Here is a 17,301-nt window from a genome sequence, read left to right as displayed (position 1 = left end):
TAAATCATTCAGCCCCGGCCGGCTTCTCCATGCAGGTACTTTACTTTCGCTTGAAATAACCCCTTATGCATCTGAAGATCTCACACCCTAAAGTGACTCAGCTTCAAAACACCCCCATTAGAGTCTCTAGGTTTACAGGCCATGGGCTTGGGCATAAAACGTCACTCAGTAACTACAGTGAGTCAGTCAGAACAGTTGAGTGCTGGAAGCTCGGAGGTTAGCAGCTTAACTAAGTTTGCTTCCAGAGACTGGGTGGGGCAGACAGCTCGGGCTCTCCAGGCTCCTTTGCCTGAGTGCTCCGGCCTGGCTCCAGCCTCTCAGACTTTACATCCTGCTTCCCCCAGTCTGATTCGCGGGCAGCTACCCCTGAGGGTGTGTGGGCATGACTTCAGGGACATCGGGTACCATCCCAGGCTGGCCCGGGTTCCCCGTCTTGCCCTGTACTCTCGGGTTGAAGCTTCTGGATGTTTGAATTGCATGAATCCACCTTCCTGGACCCGCACCTGGGGTTTTTCCAGGCTTTCGGGCTGGCAGGACCGGCCAGGGCCTCGAGCTGTCCTTCGGGGCCCGGAACAAACAGCTGATGACCCCAGGGTCACCTTCACACTCGCCTCTGCCCAGCAGCGGGCCGGTCCGCACCGCCGGCCTGCTTCCTGGCTGGGGCCTGCCTCCTGAGGCGGTGCCCCCGAGAGTGGCCGTGGCGCGGAGTGGGGCGTGGAGGGCAGCAGCCTCTGGAAGAACAACTTGTACGGGCTGGGCCGCGCTTCCCCTAAGCCTGTATCCGCCTCCGAGATGCTGGCAGACTGGGTACGGCCTCGCGCGGCCCTCTCCTTATTTATCCACCCAGCACAGTTTCCATGGCTCCGCCGCCATCCTCCCGCCCCCTTCCTCGCGCTGAGACCGGCCGCAGTCGTCTGCCCCGCCGGTGGGGGACCACGCGTCCTTTACTAGCTTTGGGGCGCGTGGCCGCCCCAGCAACTCCTATCCCCCGGGCAGCAAGGCCACTTCCCCAGCCGAGCCCCTCCCCGCGGGCTAGCATCCCCGCTCTGTCCCCCCCACCCCCGGCTCCGAGCAGCCCCCGGCCCGCCGGTGGCGCGGGGGAGGGGCGCACGGCACAGGCAAAGTTGCTGAGTTGCTCTGCACGCTCAGAAGTTGCAGCTGCGACGGCAGCTTCCCGCCCCCTTCCTGGACTCGGAGGCTCGGAACGCACACCCACCCGACACCACCCGCTACCTGCCCTCGCCCCTGCGGTCCCGGCCGGGACTCGGCAGCATCCCCGCCCCGCGCCCGCGAGGAGCCCAGGTTTCCAGAGGAGTCGGGCTGGGGGCGGGCGCACCCCACCTCCCCGCTCCGCCTCGGGAGGGGGTGACGGGGGAGGGGGCGGGATCCCCTTCACCCAGTCGCTGCTCTGCCGCGCCGCCTTTGCACTTCGCAAAACTGAGCAGCTGTGCAGGCGTCTCCCTCCCGCCCCTGCGCCCTCCCTAGCCAAGTGGGGTTTGCGGAACGGGAACCAGCCGGTGTGCCCCTTTCCTCCCGCAGAGGGGCTTCACTGGGGGGGGGAGGGCGGGAAGGGCACGGCTCAGGACTGAGGTGGTCAACAGGTGCTCGCGAGTCCATGTGACCGCCAAGGGAGAGCGCAGGGGAAGTTGGGGGTGGGGGAGGGGGCGGGCTCCCGCGGAGTCCCCAGCAGTGCCCGACGCTGGTTGCACCCCTCCCGCGGCGGCCAAGGGAGTGCTCGCGGGTGGCTCCTCTGAGCCCTGGCGCCCTCGCGGCCTGCCTAGGAGGAGGAGGAAGAAGAGGGGGAGGGAGGGGATGCGAAAGTGGGTCAGGAATGTAACTGGATGCTGCACACCCCCCACGCACACCCCCCTCCCAGTGGCCGGCCGAGACAGTCAGCTCCAGCCTTGGAAAGAGAGGCATTCGCTGTTGTGGTTCCCCAGCATTATCGGTGGACAGTTACCAGGGGATCCCGAGGGATGTGTTTCCCTGTGACCCTTTGGGAAGAAAAACTTAGTTGCCTCAGTAACCGAGTTTAGCTTGGGTGCAATGATGCAGTGAATGTTCTAGGTGAGCCTGGCCTTGGAGGAGGCTGCAGTTGCACTAGGGGGTGGATTAACTTTTCTTATTACTGAACCAAGAAAGGAAAACTAGGGAGGAGGTGGAGTTTTGCTGCTCTGCGTTTATTTTTTACTATTTCAGAGAAAATAAATTGGATTTTTTTGCTTTAGGGTTTGAGTCTTCCAAATGCAAGCTGTGGGCTTTCATAAATTTACCAAAGTTCTCAGCAATTGCTGACTTAGTTGATACAAAGGTTTGAAGTTGATACCCTAGAGTTGGAAGGAGCAGAGGACAGTGACAGTTTTGTATTTGAGGAAGGCCTGAGAAACAAACATGAAAAGGCCTTTATTAAAAGGAGAAGAAGAAAAAAGCCCAGCCCTCCTCAAAGCAGAAGGAGGGCAGCCCAGTTCCCTCACGAACACAGTGGCAACCTCATACCCCAAGCACATGATTAGGAAAGGGAGGAATCACGATTTAAAAGGGATGGGCTTGAGGTTTGAATCTGCTGGTAAGACAGTCCAGGAAAAAAAATATTAAAAGAAGGAAAGCTTAACATTGTCGAGTTTGTAAAACCCGAACTCTACTTGAGCACCCTTCCTGAGGTTTGTCCCATTTTCTTTCCATCTGCTTTTGCCCACTGGACCTTAGTCCCAAGAGGCTGCCTATCCAAGGCCTAAAGAGCAGTGAAGCTGTAAACCCAGATGAAATGTGCAACTGTAGGAGTTTTTATTCAGAAGCAGAAAAAGGGGTGTATTATCCTATAAAGAGATCTTAAGAGTTATCTGAAAAGCTGACTTAGGAATTAATGTAAATTTCTGTTTCCTAGGCACTCTAGATAAAGAAACATATACTGAGCTGGGTGCAGTGGCTCACACCTATAATCCTAGTACTCTGGGAGGCTGAGGCAGGAGGATCCCTTGAGCTCAGGAATTCGAGACAAGCCTGAGCAAGAGCAAGATCCTCTCTCTACTAAAAATACTGGGCACCTGTAGTCCCAGCTACTTGGGAGGCTGAGACAGGAGGATCACTGGAGCCCAAGAGTTTGAGGTTGCTGTGAGCTAGGCTGATGCCACAGTACTCTAGGTTAGGCAACAGAGTGGGACTATGTCTCAAAAAAAAAAAAGAAAGAAAGAAACACATATTTATGACATGTATGTACTATAAAGACTATGTAGTATATTCCTAGGAGACCAACACTGAATTTTTGAACTTTTGTAAATTGAATCATATTCCAAATAAAAGTGAAGGTTATTGTATTGTGAAAACTTTTATGGGGATCTAATCATCCCTACTTTAATTAATTAATTAAATTTTGGTAACTAGGTAAACTTACCTGAGTTGTTGTGTTAGTTGAATGGGAATAATAGTAATAGTTCTCCTTGTTTTGGAGAGTAGATTAGACTTTTTATGTTACTTTCTAGATAGTCTTCAACTGGCAAAAGTTGTTATTTTCAATTATAGTATTGCTTAAATTGTAGAACAATTATAGTCAGAAGATGACAGATTTTATATGTCGAATAGTCTTGCATTCTGAATGAATATGGCAGAGTTATACAAAAGTTTTCTGGAAACTTGGGAAAAAATTAACACATTCATCATCTTAGATCTTGTTATCCTGATGAGGAGCATGAACATGATTTTCTTCTATGGAAAAAGATACTTAGACTTTAAAATTTTGGTTCAAACAAAAACTATTACAATACAAATGAATTGAAAATTTAAGTAAAATAAAATGGCAAACTTCCTTTTTCCTTCCATCCATTCTCTCTACTCTGAAATTTCGTCTCTGAATTCATGAAATACTTATACAAAGAGTGATCTGCATTTTAGTTATAAATCAGATTTATAAAGCAAACCAAATTAAGGAATGAACATCTGTTAAGAAAGAATTAACAACAAGGTCCTTAGTTTTGTGAAGTGTTGTGGTATATTTAAAACATTTGATTTTGGAAACACTCTTGTGTGTGTGTTAACTATGTTATCCTTGGTAGAGTGCTATGCGTCCCAGCTCACAGCAACCTCAAACTCGTGGGCTTTAAGCAATTCTCTTGCCTCAGCCTCCCAAGTAGCTGGGATTACAGGTGCCTGCCACAATGGCCCGCTATTTTTCTGTTGCAATTGTCATTGTTGCTTAGCTGGCCCAGGCTGGGTTTGAACCCACCAACCTTGGTGTATGTGGCTGGCGCCGTAACCACTGTGCTACGGGCACTGAGCCTTGGAAACACTTTTCAAGAAGTCACCTATATAACAGGTTTTCACATAGATTACTATGGACAATGCATTTGGAACCATTTACTTACTCATGTCCCCCAAATATTTTTTGAACGATCTTATGTTTTGTTGTTTTTGAAGACAGAGTTTCACTCTGTTGTCCTGGGATGAGTGCTATGTTGTCATAGCTCACAGCAACCTCAAATTCCCTGGGTTCAAGCAATCCTTTTGCCTCGGCCTCCTGAGTAGCTGAGGCACGTTTTTTCTATTTTTAGTAGAGACCAAGGTCTTGCTTTGTTCAGGGTGGTCTCAAACTCCTGAGCTCAGACTATCCACCCACCTTCACTTCCCAAGAGTGCTAGGATTATAGGTGTGAGCCACCACACCTGATCATGAATGTATGTTTTAAATATCTGAGCCACCTACTCTGCATAGGTGGAGAGTTTTAATTCCACAGTGGGAATTAATAGAGAAACATATGAATGTTCCTTAAAGAGTTGAGTCTAATTTGGTCTAGCTGGACTCAACAGCTGGATGACAAATACAAGTTTAACTGAGGCTGGCGTGGTAGCTCACACCTGTAATCCTAACAACTCCAGGAGGCTGAGGCAGGAGGATCACTTGAGCTCAGGAGTTTGAGACCAGCCTCAGCAAGAGAAAGATCCCCTATCTACTAAATATAGAAAAATTAAGACTGGGCACTGTGGCTCATGCCTGTAATCCTAGCACTCTGGGAGGCCGAAGTGGGCATATTGCATGAGCTCATGGGTTTGAGACCAGCCTGAGCAAGAGCAAGACTCCATCTTAAAAAAAATAATAATAATAATAGCCAGGCATTGTGGAGTCCCAGCTACTTGGGAGGCTGAGGCAAGAGAATCACTTAAGCCCAAGAGTTTGAGGTTGCTGTGAACTCCAATGCCTCAGCCACAGCACTCAATGGGGTGGGGCAGGGGGACACAAACTGAGACTCTATCTTAAAAAAAAAGAAAGAAAAATTAGCTGGGTTAGGTGGCAGGCCCTGTAATCACAGAGGCTGAGGCAGGAGAATTGCTTGCTTGAACCCAGGAGTTTGAGGTTGCTGTGAACTACGTTGACAACATGGCATTATTGCCTGTTTCAAAAAAAAAAAAAGTTGACTATTCAAGAGTTAAGCAAAAATACCAGTAACAAAATATATGCGTAAGAAAAGATAATAGATTCATATACAAAAGTTACAATGAATTGAGAAGAAGAATGAGAGATTAATAAAATTGTTCTATTCTCTAAAATGTTAGTGATGATATTGTATTATTGCTTCACATAAAAATAAAAGATTTGCTCTTTTTAGGTAGCTTCTGCTAGGCAGCCAGTGTATGAATTACCATCCATGGGAGGTCAGACAAAAAGTGCCACAGGGACCTCCAGAGGGGCAGGGGCTGGACTGAGAGGACTCTGTGGAATGCTGGGAACCAAGTTCAGTTTTGTCAGAGGTGAAGTGCAGAGGGTACCAGGGAAGGGAAAGAGGAAAAGCTGGATGTTGCAAGGTACTAGGTGTGTTATGGGAGGAGGGTGGCTGTCAGGTGGCAGCCATCAGGAAGTACTTCAAGGGAGGTAGTAGAACTTGAACTTAGGCCTTAAAGGATGTACCTGCTTTTTATACTCAGAGAAGGAAAGGCATTCCTGGTAGTATGAGCCTAGGAAGATAAACCAAGAGGCAGGAAGTTGCAGGGTACTTTTGACCAATTTGAATAGGCCAGCTTTGCTATAAGAGATGGTTCAAGTATGAAATTTGTCATCTGAATGATAGATTAGAGACTCTGAATGCTTGGCTGAGCTTGATGTTAGAATTTTACCTGCAGGTAATGGGGAAGGATGAGGGCATTTTGAGCAGTGGTAATACATGGTTGAAGTCAGATTTGAGGAAAGTTAATCTTGTAGGTTAGATTGAAGTGGGAGTTTAGAAACCATGACTGGCTATTTCAGGGATCCAGGGGAACCTGACAAGGATAGTATCAATGGAAATTAGTTGGAAGGTGAATTAAGAAAGGAAAATTGACAACATTTTATCGTATTTGGAATTGGTGGGCAGGAGACTTGAAGAGTCCAAGATGACCAGGATTTAAATGTGGATGTACTGAAGAGATAAAACTTTCATCAGAAATGGAAACAGGAAGCCGGGATTCAAGATAGATTGAAGGGCAGCCTGGTATAGGTGATTTGGGGGTGATGGAGGTGTCATTGCAGAAGACAGAGACATGAGTCATCTACATCGAGGTGATTGTATAGGTCACTCACAGGTTCAAATGAACTCCTAAATATGAACTTTGTGGCAAAGAAGGAGTTTTAGGGAGCCTTCACAATTAGTATTTGCCTCAGAATATAATTTTGCAAACTCTCCTTCTTCTTTATAAAGCATAAGTTAGTCATTCCTAGGACTTTAGCTAGATTCAATATACTGACTCAGCACTGTTCTAACCAAAGTGCTTTAACCCACTGGCTTCCTAACTGGGCTCATCAGATTAAGCCCCACCCTGTAGGCAGTGCATTAGAATCTTCTGGGCCAGCAGTCCATATTCTTAATAAGCTTTATTGGCCGTTCACGTCTGGATCATTTGGGGGGAATTAATTCCTTAGCCAGTTTGTTGTATAGTCTGAGGCCTCCCCCTGAGGCCTCCTGTGTCTCTCCTAGGGACAGCAAGAAGGTTTTAACTTTTCGTATGTTTTTTTTTCAACCTGTTCTTTTGCCTTTGTATCTGATGGACAGTCGTTGATAGGCAGTGTTTGAAGTTGTTTTTATCCAGATGACCTGCTGCTTTCCAAATTTAGCACTGATTTGGAAGAGTGAAGGGATGTGTCAAAAGTCCTCTGCTCTGCTAGTTTGGAAGGAGATTTGAATTTGAGAGCTATGTGTGGTGGGGAGTGACTCAAACTTTGTACATTGAAGCATGTTGGGATGATGCAACCACTTCATCTGGCCCTGGGCAGACCACTTCCTCTACCTTTGGATGGGCAGACCAGGGTGTGGTTATCTGGCAGTACTCTGAAGAGCAGACTGGTTGATCCTCTTTGAGGGAGCTGAATAGTCAGAGGTAGGGCAAGACAGCTACAGGCTCTAAACCCACAAGGTCCCTGACATAGATCATCAGGAATTTGGGGGTAGATTTCTGAAAGGGGAGACTATTAATACGTTTCTCAAGGAATTACTATCTAGGTATCTGTTTTCTTATTGTCAGAAAACAGATGTCTGTCCCATTGAACAGCAGTTACACATACACAATACCACAGGCAACTTTGAATTAGCCTGATGTTGATGATCTGGCTACAAATTATCATTTGTTCTTCCTTTCCCTTTTTGTTTATAAGCTGTAATGAAATGAATTTACATATCCACATTACTATATGCCTGGTGAATGAGCAGGCAGAAACTGTTTAAAATTGAGGGTGGAGGTTGTGAGGGGGCAGCATCCTCACTGCCTAACACCTCCACCTCTGCCATCTACAGACACACACAATTTAAACTATCCGTTGTTCTAAGTCAAAGCCAAGGGTAGGTTACTTTGTCACTGAGCCTTCCTGTACAACAACCGACAAAGAAGAGTAGAAGATGACAGAATCTAGCGGTTTTATAAATTGTGAGAAAATATATAGACATAAAATTTACCATCTTAACCATTTTTAAGTGTATAGTTAAGTGGTATGTATTCACATTGTTGTGCGATAGAATATAGAAGAAATAGAAAGTTCATTTAGAAGGCTTTGGTGCCTAGCACTCTGGGAAGCCGAACTGGGTGGATCCCCTGAGCTCAGAAGTGTGAGACCAGCCTGGCTAGAGTGAGAACCCGTCTCTAAAAATAGCCAGGTGTTGTGTCAGGTGCCTGTAGTCCCAGATACTTGGGAGGCTGAAGCAAGAGGATCACTTGAGCCCAAGAGTTTGAGGTTGCTGTGAGCTGTGATATTACAGCACTCTACTGAGGGTGACAAAGTGAGACTCTGTCTCAAAAAAAAAATTTTTTTTTTTCATTTAGAATATAAGGGATTTGTACCCTCAATGAATCCCAAACAATTAAAAAAGAAGGAATAGAAGGGAATATTCTAAAATTTCAGAAAATCAGCCAGGTGCCATGGCTCATGCCTGTAATCCTAGCACTCTGGAAGGCCAAGGTGGGTGGATTGCTCCAGATTAGGAGTTTGGGACTAGCCTCAGCAAGAGGGAGACCCTAACTCTACTAAGAATAGAAAAACTACCGGGGCATTTCGGCAGGTGCCTATGGTCCCAGCTATCAGGAGGGGAGGCTGAGCCCAAGAGTTGGAGGTTGCTGTGAGCTATGATGCCACAGCATTCTACCCAGGGTGACAGAGTGAGACTCTGTCTCAAAATATAATAACAATAATAAAATAAGTAAAATGTCAATAAATGAAACTCATGTTATAGAAAAAGCTATAAGCAAAAGAATGGTTTTACATGTAAGCACAGCATTCGTATTTTTCCCAAAGAGAAGGCACCTAGATGGCTCTTCTTGTAGGACAACCTGGCCTAAGGATACTTCACAATTACTAAGTAAAAGGAAAAAGGCAATTTTGTGTTTAAGATGTCTTCAAGAAACCAGAGGCAGCATCTTGATACAGATTTTCAAGTTTTCTTGAAGCTGCAGTTGCACAATGGGAGAAGGCAATGAAATGTGAATTTACACAATTTCCTAGAGTTTCCAGAGTTTGTTTTTCTATACTCCATGAAAATATTTTCTTGACACACACTGAAGAATGGGTGTTATTTGCTGCTGTTATCCTAGTTTTCCTAGTGAAATACTGCTTATTATAATGTATGAAAATATGAGTGTTAACAGCCAAAACAATCTAAATGAACAGAAACCTCAAAATCTATTATCAGGTAAATGGCCACATTGTTAAATGAAACTATTTTTAAGGTTAAATAAATAAATCTTACTTAAGATTCACAAGCGATTGGGACATTATTGCCATCTACCAAAGTTCTTAGTCAAACTCAACCCAATGTAACATTACACTTTTTTTAACATTAGAAAATTTATTTTCACAACCACTTACTGTTTGCACTCAGTTATTCATAATACCCACAAAACAGGTTTGAAGGCAGTCAGGCCAACAGGATGTCAGCTACAGTTCCAAAGAAGGTTTAAGTTTGGGTTTTACCAATGGAGAATGCCTTCACATATCTCTTGTGGCTTTGGAAGTACATTGCATATTTAACAACTCTCCATTTAAAAAGTGCTACTGGATTTGAGAAAACTTATAAATAATTCTGAGTTTATCTTATTCAAAACTGCTTTAGTAAACTTTTGCTTATCAGGCTTGAAAAGATGTGTTAAAACCAGTTTGGCAACTTTTTTAATATAGCATGCTAAAAGGCCTTGAGAAAAGAGTTTTGAAACAATATCAGCGTTGGAACTGACAGGGGACGCTTTTAAACAAGAATATTCATGATACAGATTTCTCTGTGTTTGGAGGACTCATCTTTTAAAACCCAAGGATTTTATGACAGGACTTAATTACCAGTGGAAGATTTCCCAATGGTAGATTCCTAACCAGGCATAGGCAGTTTACAGCTTTGCCAAGCCCTCTGGAGATCATTTATTCTGTTTGAACACCTACATAGTCACAGTCTTGCCGCCGTGCTTACAATTTACCAGAATCTGTTTAGAGGCAGACTTCACACAGATATGTGAATAATTTGTACCGTAATTGTATGGAAATACATTATTTCAGATGAGAGCTCTCTCTAAAGGATTAATTTGGAAGTCACAGTTACTTTTAATAAGATAGAGTTACTCTGGCAATTTGAAAGGTGTGAATCAACTATTTCATGTTGCATTTCTAGGATACGCCTGTCCTTCCCATTGCAGTATAGTCAGGAGTTTCAAGGGTATTAACAAAGGAAAGGAACAGTTAATTCATATTGTTGTATGGCAAATCTGTAGAACAGGCAAGTTGAGAGGGCACTGATGGTCTAGCATATTTTAATTTTAACTTTTGTTTTTTTGAGACAGAGTCTCACTTTGATGTTCTTAGTAAAGTGCTATGACATCACAGCTCACAGCAACTTCAAACTCTTTGGTTCCTGGGATTCTCTTGCTTCAGCCTCCTAAGTAGCTGGGACTATGGGCACCCACCACAATGCCTGGCTATTTTTAGAGACAGGGGTCTCACTCTGGCTCAGGCTGATCTTGAACACCTGAGCTCAAACAATCCACCTGCCTTGGCCTTCCACAGTGCTAGGATTACAGGCATGAGCCACCATTCCCAGCCATTAACTTTTATTTTAAAACTGGATTCTTGAGGACAGGCATGGTGGCTTATATACCTGTAATCCTAGCATTCTGGGAGACTAAGGTGGGAGGATTGCTTGAGGTCAGGAGTTTGAGACTAGCCTGAGTAAAAGTGAAGCCCTGTCTCTACCCAAAATAAAAAATCTAAGGGCCGACCTGGTGGTTCATACCTGTAATCCTAGCACTTTGGGAAACCAAGATGGGCAGATCCCTTGAGCTCAGGAGTTCAAGACCAGCCTGAGCAAGATAGAGACCCTCTCTCTACTAAAAATAGAAAAATTAGCTTGGTCTTGTGGTAGGTGCCTGTAGTCCCAGCTACTCGGAGACTGAAGCAGGAGGATCTTTTGAGCCCCATAGTTTGAGGTTTCTGTGAGCTATGATACCACAGCCCTCTACCTAGGGCAACACAGCGAGACTCTGTTTCAAAAATAAAATAAAAGAAAGGCTGAGCACAGTGGCTCACGCCTGTAATCCTAGCACTCTGGAAGGCCGAGATGCATTGATTGCCTGAGCTCAGGAGTTTGAGACCAGCCTGAGCAAGAGCGAGACACTATCTCTAAAAAGAAAAAATAGCCAGGCATTGTGGTAGGTGCCTATAGTCCCAGCTATTTGGGAGGCTGAGGCAAGAGAATTGCTTAAGCCCAAGAGTTTGAGGTTGTTGTGAGCCGTGATCCCTCGGCACTCTACCAAGGGTGACATGGAGTGAGACTCTGTCTCAAAATAAATAAATAATAAAAAGTAAAAATCAAACTGAGTTCTTACATTTTACAGAAAAGATAGGCCAGCTTTTAAAATCAAACAATCCAGCAATCCCCAGGAGCCTGTTTTTAGGGCGATACTCTGTGATTGTAAACAGAAAATTTAGATAGTGCGCCAGCATGCTAGTACAGAAATGGATTGTTCTACAGCTGTACCCCTTTGCTTTGTCATGGCTGGGTTTAACAGGACTTTCTGCCTCCTGAAATGTCCCCTTAGCCTTCAACTCGTGTCTTTTCTGCCGTTGATTACCTTGGTCCTCAGCCAGCCTCATATTCAACACTTTCAGCACAGGCAGTATGGTGCTTCTTGATGTTGAGCTGTTAATCTTTTTATTATTTCCTGTCACTTTCCCCCGTGATTGATGCTCTTGAGCCAGAGGAGGGAAAAGTGATGAAAATGCCTTTGAAAACAGCTCTGAGAAGGAGTATTTCAAGCTGGACTTGGGTCTTACCTGAGATCATAAAACGACTGAAAAAGTACACAGTATGTTTTGCAAGGCACAGCGGCGCAGGCCCTTTGCAGCTCAGGAGGGAGCACACTGAGGAACGGCTGGAAGTAGAAGTGAACATTCAGGTGACTCAGAGCTCCAGGGCTGTGGGGCGAGGGCCGGCCAGACCTTCCAGATGGTCTGTATTTAGTTCTATGGAAGGGTTACAGAAAGGGGCCTCTTTCTTTGAGAATTAAAATTAAAATTCTTATTCAGTTGTAGGTGATACCAAAGCTTAGACCCTGATAGCTCCCCAATATTCCCTCTCCCTAACATCTAATTTCATTAATTCTTGCTTTGGCTTTGGAAACTTGTCCCATCTGCCTCCCCCATCATGTGTAGGGTGCCCACAGGGTGTGGGAAGAAAATATCAGCACTTCTATATGTATTTTTGTCCTTAAACTATGTTATTGGTAAAATATATGTAACATAAAATTTGCCATTTTAGCCATTTCTATGGCTATATAATTCACTGACATTAATTACATTCATGATGTTGTGCTTCTATCACCAGTATTTCCAAAATTTTTCATCAGCTGAAACAGAAGCCCTGTACCCATTAAGCAGTAACTCCTCATTCCTCTGGTCCCTGGTAACCTCTCATCTACTTTCTGTCTCTTAGGCTTATTCTGGATACAATATTTGTCCTTCTAATCTGGTATATTTCATTTAGCTAATGTTTTCAAGACTCATCCATGCTGCAGCGTGTGTCAGAATTTCCTTCCTTTTTAAGGCTGAATTTATTCTATTATATGTATTGCTATTACCTCATTTTGCTTATTTACTTATCCATTGATAGACACTTGGGTTGCTTGTACCTTTGGCTATTGTGAATAATACAGCTATGAACATGGGGGTACAAATATCTCTTCAAGACCCTGCTTTCAATTCTTTGGGGATATATTCCTGGAAATGGGGCTGCTATATCATATGGTAATTCTGTGTTTAATTTTTTAGGAACTTCCATACTGTTTTCCACAGAGGCTACACCATTTTACATTCCTGCCAGCAATGTCTGAGGGTTCCAATTTCTCCACATCTTTTTTTACTCTAGCCATCCTAGTGGTTGTGATATGGTATCTCGTGGTAGTTTTATCATTTTCCTGATGACTAATGATGTTGAGAATCTTTTTTTTTTTTGAGACAGAGTCTCAAGCTGTCACCCTGGGTAGAGTGCTGTGGCATCACAGCTCACAGCAACCTCAGACTCTTGGCTTAAGAAATTCTCTCTCTGGGCGGCGCCTGTGGCTCAAGGAGTAGGGAGCTGGTCCCATATGCCGGAGGTGGCAGGTTCAAACCCAGCCCTGGCCAAAAACCACAAAAAACAAAAAAAAAAAAAGAAAGAAATTCTCTCTTTTTTTTTTTGTAGAGACAAGAGTCTCACTGTACCACCCTCGGGTAGAGTGCCATGACGTCACACAGCTCACAGCAACCTCTAACTCTTGGGCTTCTGCGATTCTCCTGCCTCAGCCTCCTGAGCAGCTGGGACTACAGGCGCCCGCCACAATGCCCGACTATTTTTTTGTTTGCAATTTGGCCGGGGCTGGGTTTGAACCCACGACCCTCGGCATATGGGGCCAGCGCCCTATTCACTGAGCCACAGGTGCCGCCCAAGAGATTCTCTTGCTTCAGCCTTCCAAGTAGCTTGGACTATAGGCGCCTGCCACAGTGCCTGGCTATTTTTTTGTTGCAGTTGTCATTGTTGTTTAGCTGGCCCAGGCTGGGTTTGAACCCTGGGTGTATGTGGCCAGCGCTTTAACCACTGAGCTACAGGCACCGAGCCTATTGGGGGAATCTTTTTTTTTTTTTTTTTTTTGTAGAGACAGAGTCTCACTATACTGCCCTCGGGTAAAGTGCCATGGCGTCACACGGCTCACAGCAACCTCTAACTCTTGGGCTTACGTGATTCTCTTGCCTCAGCCTCCCAAGCAGCTGGGACTACAGGCGCCTGCTACAACACCCGGCTATTTTTTGTTGCAGTTTGTCCGGGGCTGGGTTTGAACCCGCCACGCTCGGCATATGGGGCCGGCGCCCTACTCACTGAGCCACAGGTGCCGCCCTATTGGGGGAATCTTATTAGCTCAGCGGCTAGGGCACCAGCCACATACACCTGAGCAGGCAGGTTCAAACTCAGCAAACAAACAACAATGACAACTACAACAACAACAAAAATAGCCGGGTGTTGTGGCAGGCACCTGTACTCCCAGCTACTTGGGAGGCTGAGGCAAGAGAATCGCTTGAGCCCAAGAGTTTGAGGTTGCTGTGAGCTGTGATGCTACCGCACTCTACCCAGGGTGACATAGTGAGACTCTGTCTCAAAAAAAAAAAAAAAGAAAAGAAATTAAACACAAGTTCCCAAGGCTGTTATTCATTGTGCTTCCTTTGGTACTTAAAAAAGTAAAAAGGATGGGTTTCAACTTAGACTTGCCTTAAGCAAGTTAACAGTGGCAATTCAGGTTGCTAACCTATCTTATTAAGAGATATACTGGCTTTGTGCCCATAGCACAGTGGTTACAGCGCCAGACACATACACCAAAGTTGGCGGGTTCGAACCCAGCCCGGGCTAGCTAAAACAACAATAACAACTGCAACAAAAAATAGCTGGGCACTATGGCGGACACCTGTAGTCCCAGCTACTTAGGAGGCTGAGGCAAGAGAATTGTTTAAGCCCAAGAGTTAGAGGTTGCTGTGAGCTGTGACGCCACAGCACTCTACCCAGGGAGACATAGTGAGACTCTGTCTGAAAAAAGAAAAAAAGAAAAAGAGATATAAATGGTTTTTCATAACATGTCAAATGTAAGAACCAGAAGGCACATATTAAATCTCAAGAGGTTCGACTCTCAAATAGTAGCAATTATTAGAATCTTATTTATGCGACTCATTTGATTACATGAAGAAATTAGATGTGGGGATATATAGCACACGCCTATTTAATGACCCAACAAGAGCATTTGAGGTGTCGGGGGTTGAATTTTTAACAGCTTGATTTTCTCATTGTTGTCCTATTCTCTGGAAGTAAACTTGGTGAAGTTGTCCTAAAATGCCAACTTCTATCAAGGGCGTGACATCACCATCCTGGTTCACCCTGGTGTGTTTCTTGGGAAGTATCCACACTGGCAGGCATTTTCCAAATAAAACATTTGTTTCAGTAAACAAGTGTTTTATCTAGCAACCCAAGTGGAGAATTTTAAAACCAGTATTTGTTTTGCCAGCAAACATTTTGTTTCAATCCTTGCAGCTAAATAAGTGGGTAAGATTTAAGTGGCTTCCTAGTAAAAACAAATGCAGAGCCATTTTCAGAAAATTCAAGTTGAGCAGAAATCTATTTGCTGTCAAAGAGTGAGTCTAGATGTTCAGGGAAATAATTTGTACTTTCTGTATAGTTTTGTACTTAGTTGTAGTCAGAGTGAAAAGTTGTATCATAGGATTGGTTAAGGGCCCTTCAATTTTTTTAAAGAAAAAGATGAAGAAATAGTAAAGAATTATGAAATAAAAGGTACTATTGTATTGCTGTATTTAAATTTTATAAGGCCGGGTGCAGTGGCTTATGCCTGTAATCTTAGCACTCTGGGAGACTGAGGCAAATGGATAGCTTGAGCTCACGAGTTTAAGACCAGCCTGAGCAAAAGCGAGACCTACTAAAAATAGAAAAACTGAGGCAAGAGGATACTGTGAGCTATGACGCCACAGCACTCTACCCGGGGTGACAGCTTGAGACTCTGTCTCAAAACAAAACAAAATACCTGTAGTCCCAGCTACTCGGGAGGCTGAGGCAAGGGAATCGCTTAAGCCCAGGAGTTGGAGGTTGCTGTGAGCTGTGTGAGGCCACGGCACTCTACTGAGGGCCATAAAGTGAGACTCTGTCTCTACAAAAAATAAATAAATAAATAAATAAATTTTATAGTCTACTGTTAAAATTTGTCTAAAACATCATTACGTATTTGCTGTGCTTAGAATTTCTTATCTCTTTGCTAATAATTTAATTCTCCAGTGATTAATACAATCTATCATCCCTGCTAATTATCAGCCTTCACATTTTAACTTTCTTTTTTTTTTGTAGAGACAGAGTCTCACCCTATGGCCCTCGGTGGAGTGCTGTGGCCTCACACAGCTCACAGCAACCTCCAACTTCTGGGCTTAAGCGATTCTCTTGCCTCAGCCTCCCGAGTAGCTGGGACTACAGGCGCCCGCCACAACGCCCGGCTATTCTTTGGTTGCAGTTTGGCTGGGGCGGGGTTTGAACCCGCCACCCTCAGTATATGGGGCCGGCGCCCTACCGACTGAGCCACAGGCACCGCCCCACATTTTAACTTTCATAAAGGTGGTGGTAAAATCAAATTTGGGGGAACTGGTTTTGTTTTTATTTTTTATTTTAAAAACTTTTTATTTGGCTGGGCTTGGTGGCGCACGCCTGTAATCCCAGCACTTGGGAAGCCAAGATAGGAGGATTGCCTGAGCTCACAGGTTCGAGACCAGCCTGAGCCATAGCAAGATTGCATTTCTAAAAAACTAGCTGGGCATTATGGCAGGTGTCTGTAGTCCCAGAAACTTGGGAGGCTGAGGCAAGAGAATATCTTGAGCCCAAGAGTTTGAGGTTGCTGTGAGGTATGATGCCACAGCACTCTATCGACAAGCAACAATGACAACAACAACAAAAAAAAACACCACTTTTTTTCCAGTGGAAACAGTCTTACTGTGTTGCCCAGGCTGGCCTCAAACTATTTGCTTTAAGCTAGCCTCTTACCTTGGCCTCTCAAATTGCTGGAATTACAGACATGAGTCATCAAGATGCCCAGCCTGTTGCTTTTATATATACATATATATCTCTTTGAATTTTTAAATTTGAAAGTTGGTGGTTTGCTTTCCTTTTTAAAAACTAGGCCTATTTCCTATTTAGGAAGATGCCATTGTGCTTTGTTAAGAGGATAATCAGAAATTATAAAATACAAGCTCAGCGGCTAGGGTGCCACCCACATACACTGGGGCTTGTGAGTTCGAACCTAGTCCAGGCCTGCCAAACAACAATAACAACTACAACAAAAAACTAGACGGGCGTTGTGGCAGGCACCTGCAGTCCCAGCTACTTGGGTGGCTGAGGCAAAAGAATCGCTTAAGTCCAAGAGTTTGAGGTTGTTGTGAGCTGTGACAGCACAGCACTCTACTGAGGGCAACATAGTGAGACTCTGTCTCAAAATAAATAAATAATGGGGCGGCGCTTGTGGCTCAGTGAGTAGGATGCCGGTCCCATATGCCGGAGGTGACAGGTTCAAACCCAGCCCCGGCCAAAAACCACACCAAAAAAAAAAAAATAAAAATAAATAAATAAATAATGAAATATAGAATGCATAAAATATATAGTTAAAGAATAATTACCAAGTGGACACTCATGTAACCTCTAGACTCTACATAAAATAGAAAAATGAGCCAGGTGTGGTGGCATGCATTCATAGTCCCAGCTACTTGAGAAGCTGAGGCAGAAGGATGGCTTGAACCCAGAGTTTGAGG

General features: G+C 44.6%; 1 protein-coding gene across 2 annotated transcripts in view; it reads left to right on the top strand.

Annotated features, from left to right (window-relative positions):
- The first annotated feature begins 788 nt into the window (after positions 1–788).
- Positions 789–17,301, top strand: part of RREB1 (ras responsive element binding protein 1) — a 213,912-nt gene continuing 197,399 nt past the window's right edge. The window contains exon 1 of one of the 2 annotated variants that reach the window (XM_053601279.1): positions 789–807. The gene's annotated coding sequence lies outside the window, so the exon portion shown is untranslated. Of the gene's footprint in view, positions 808–1,195; positions 1,303–17,301 lie in introns of those variants that run through there. The other variant, XM_053601278.1, reaches the window with a different exon arrangement.

The sequence above is a fragment of the Nycticebus coucang genome, chromosome 9 (genome assembly GCF_027406575.1).
Source record: "Nycticebus coucang isolate mNycCou1 chromosome 9, mNycCou1.pri, whole genome shotgun sequence".
Classification (NCBI taxonomy): Eukaryota; Metazoa; Chordata; class Mammalia; order Primates; family Lorisidae; genus Nycticebus; species Nycticebus coucang.
The sequence above is the reverse complement of the archived record's forward strand: the minus strand, read 5'-3'. Positions and strand labels throughout refer to the sequence as shown.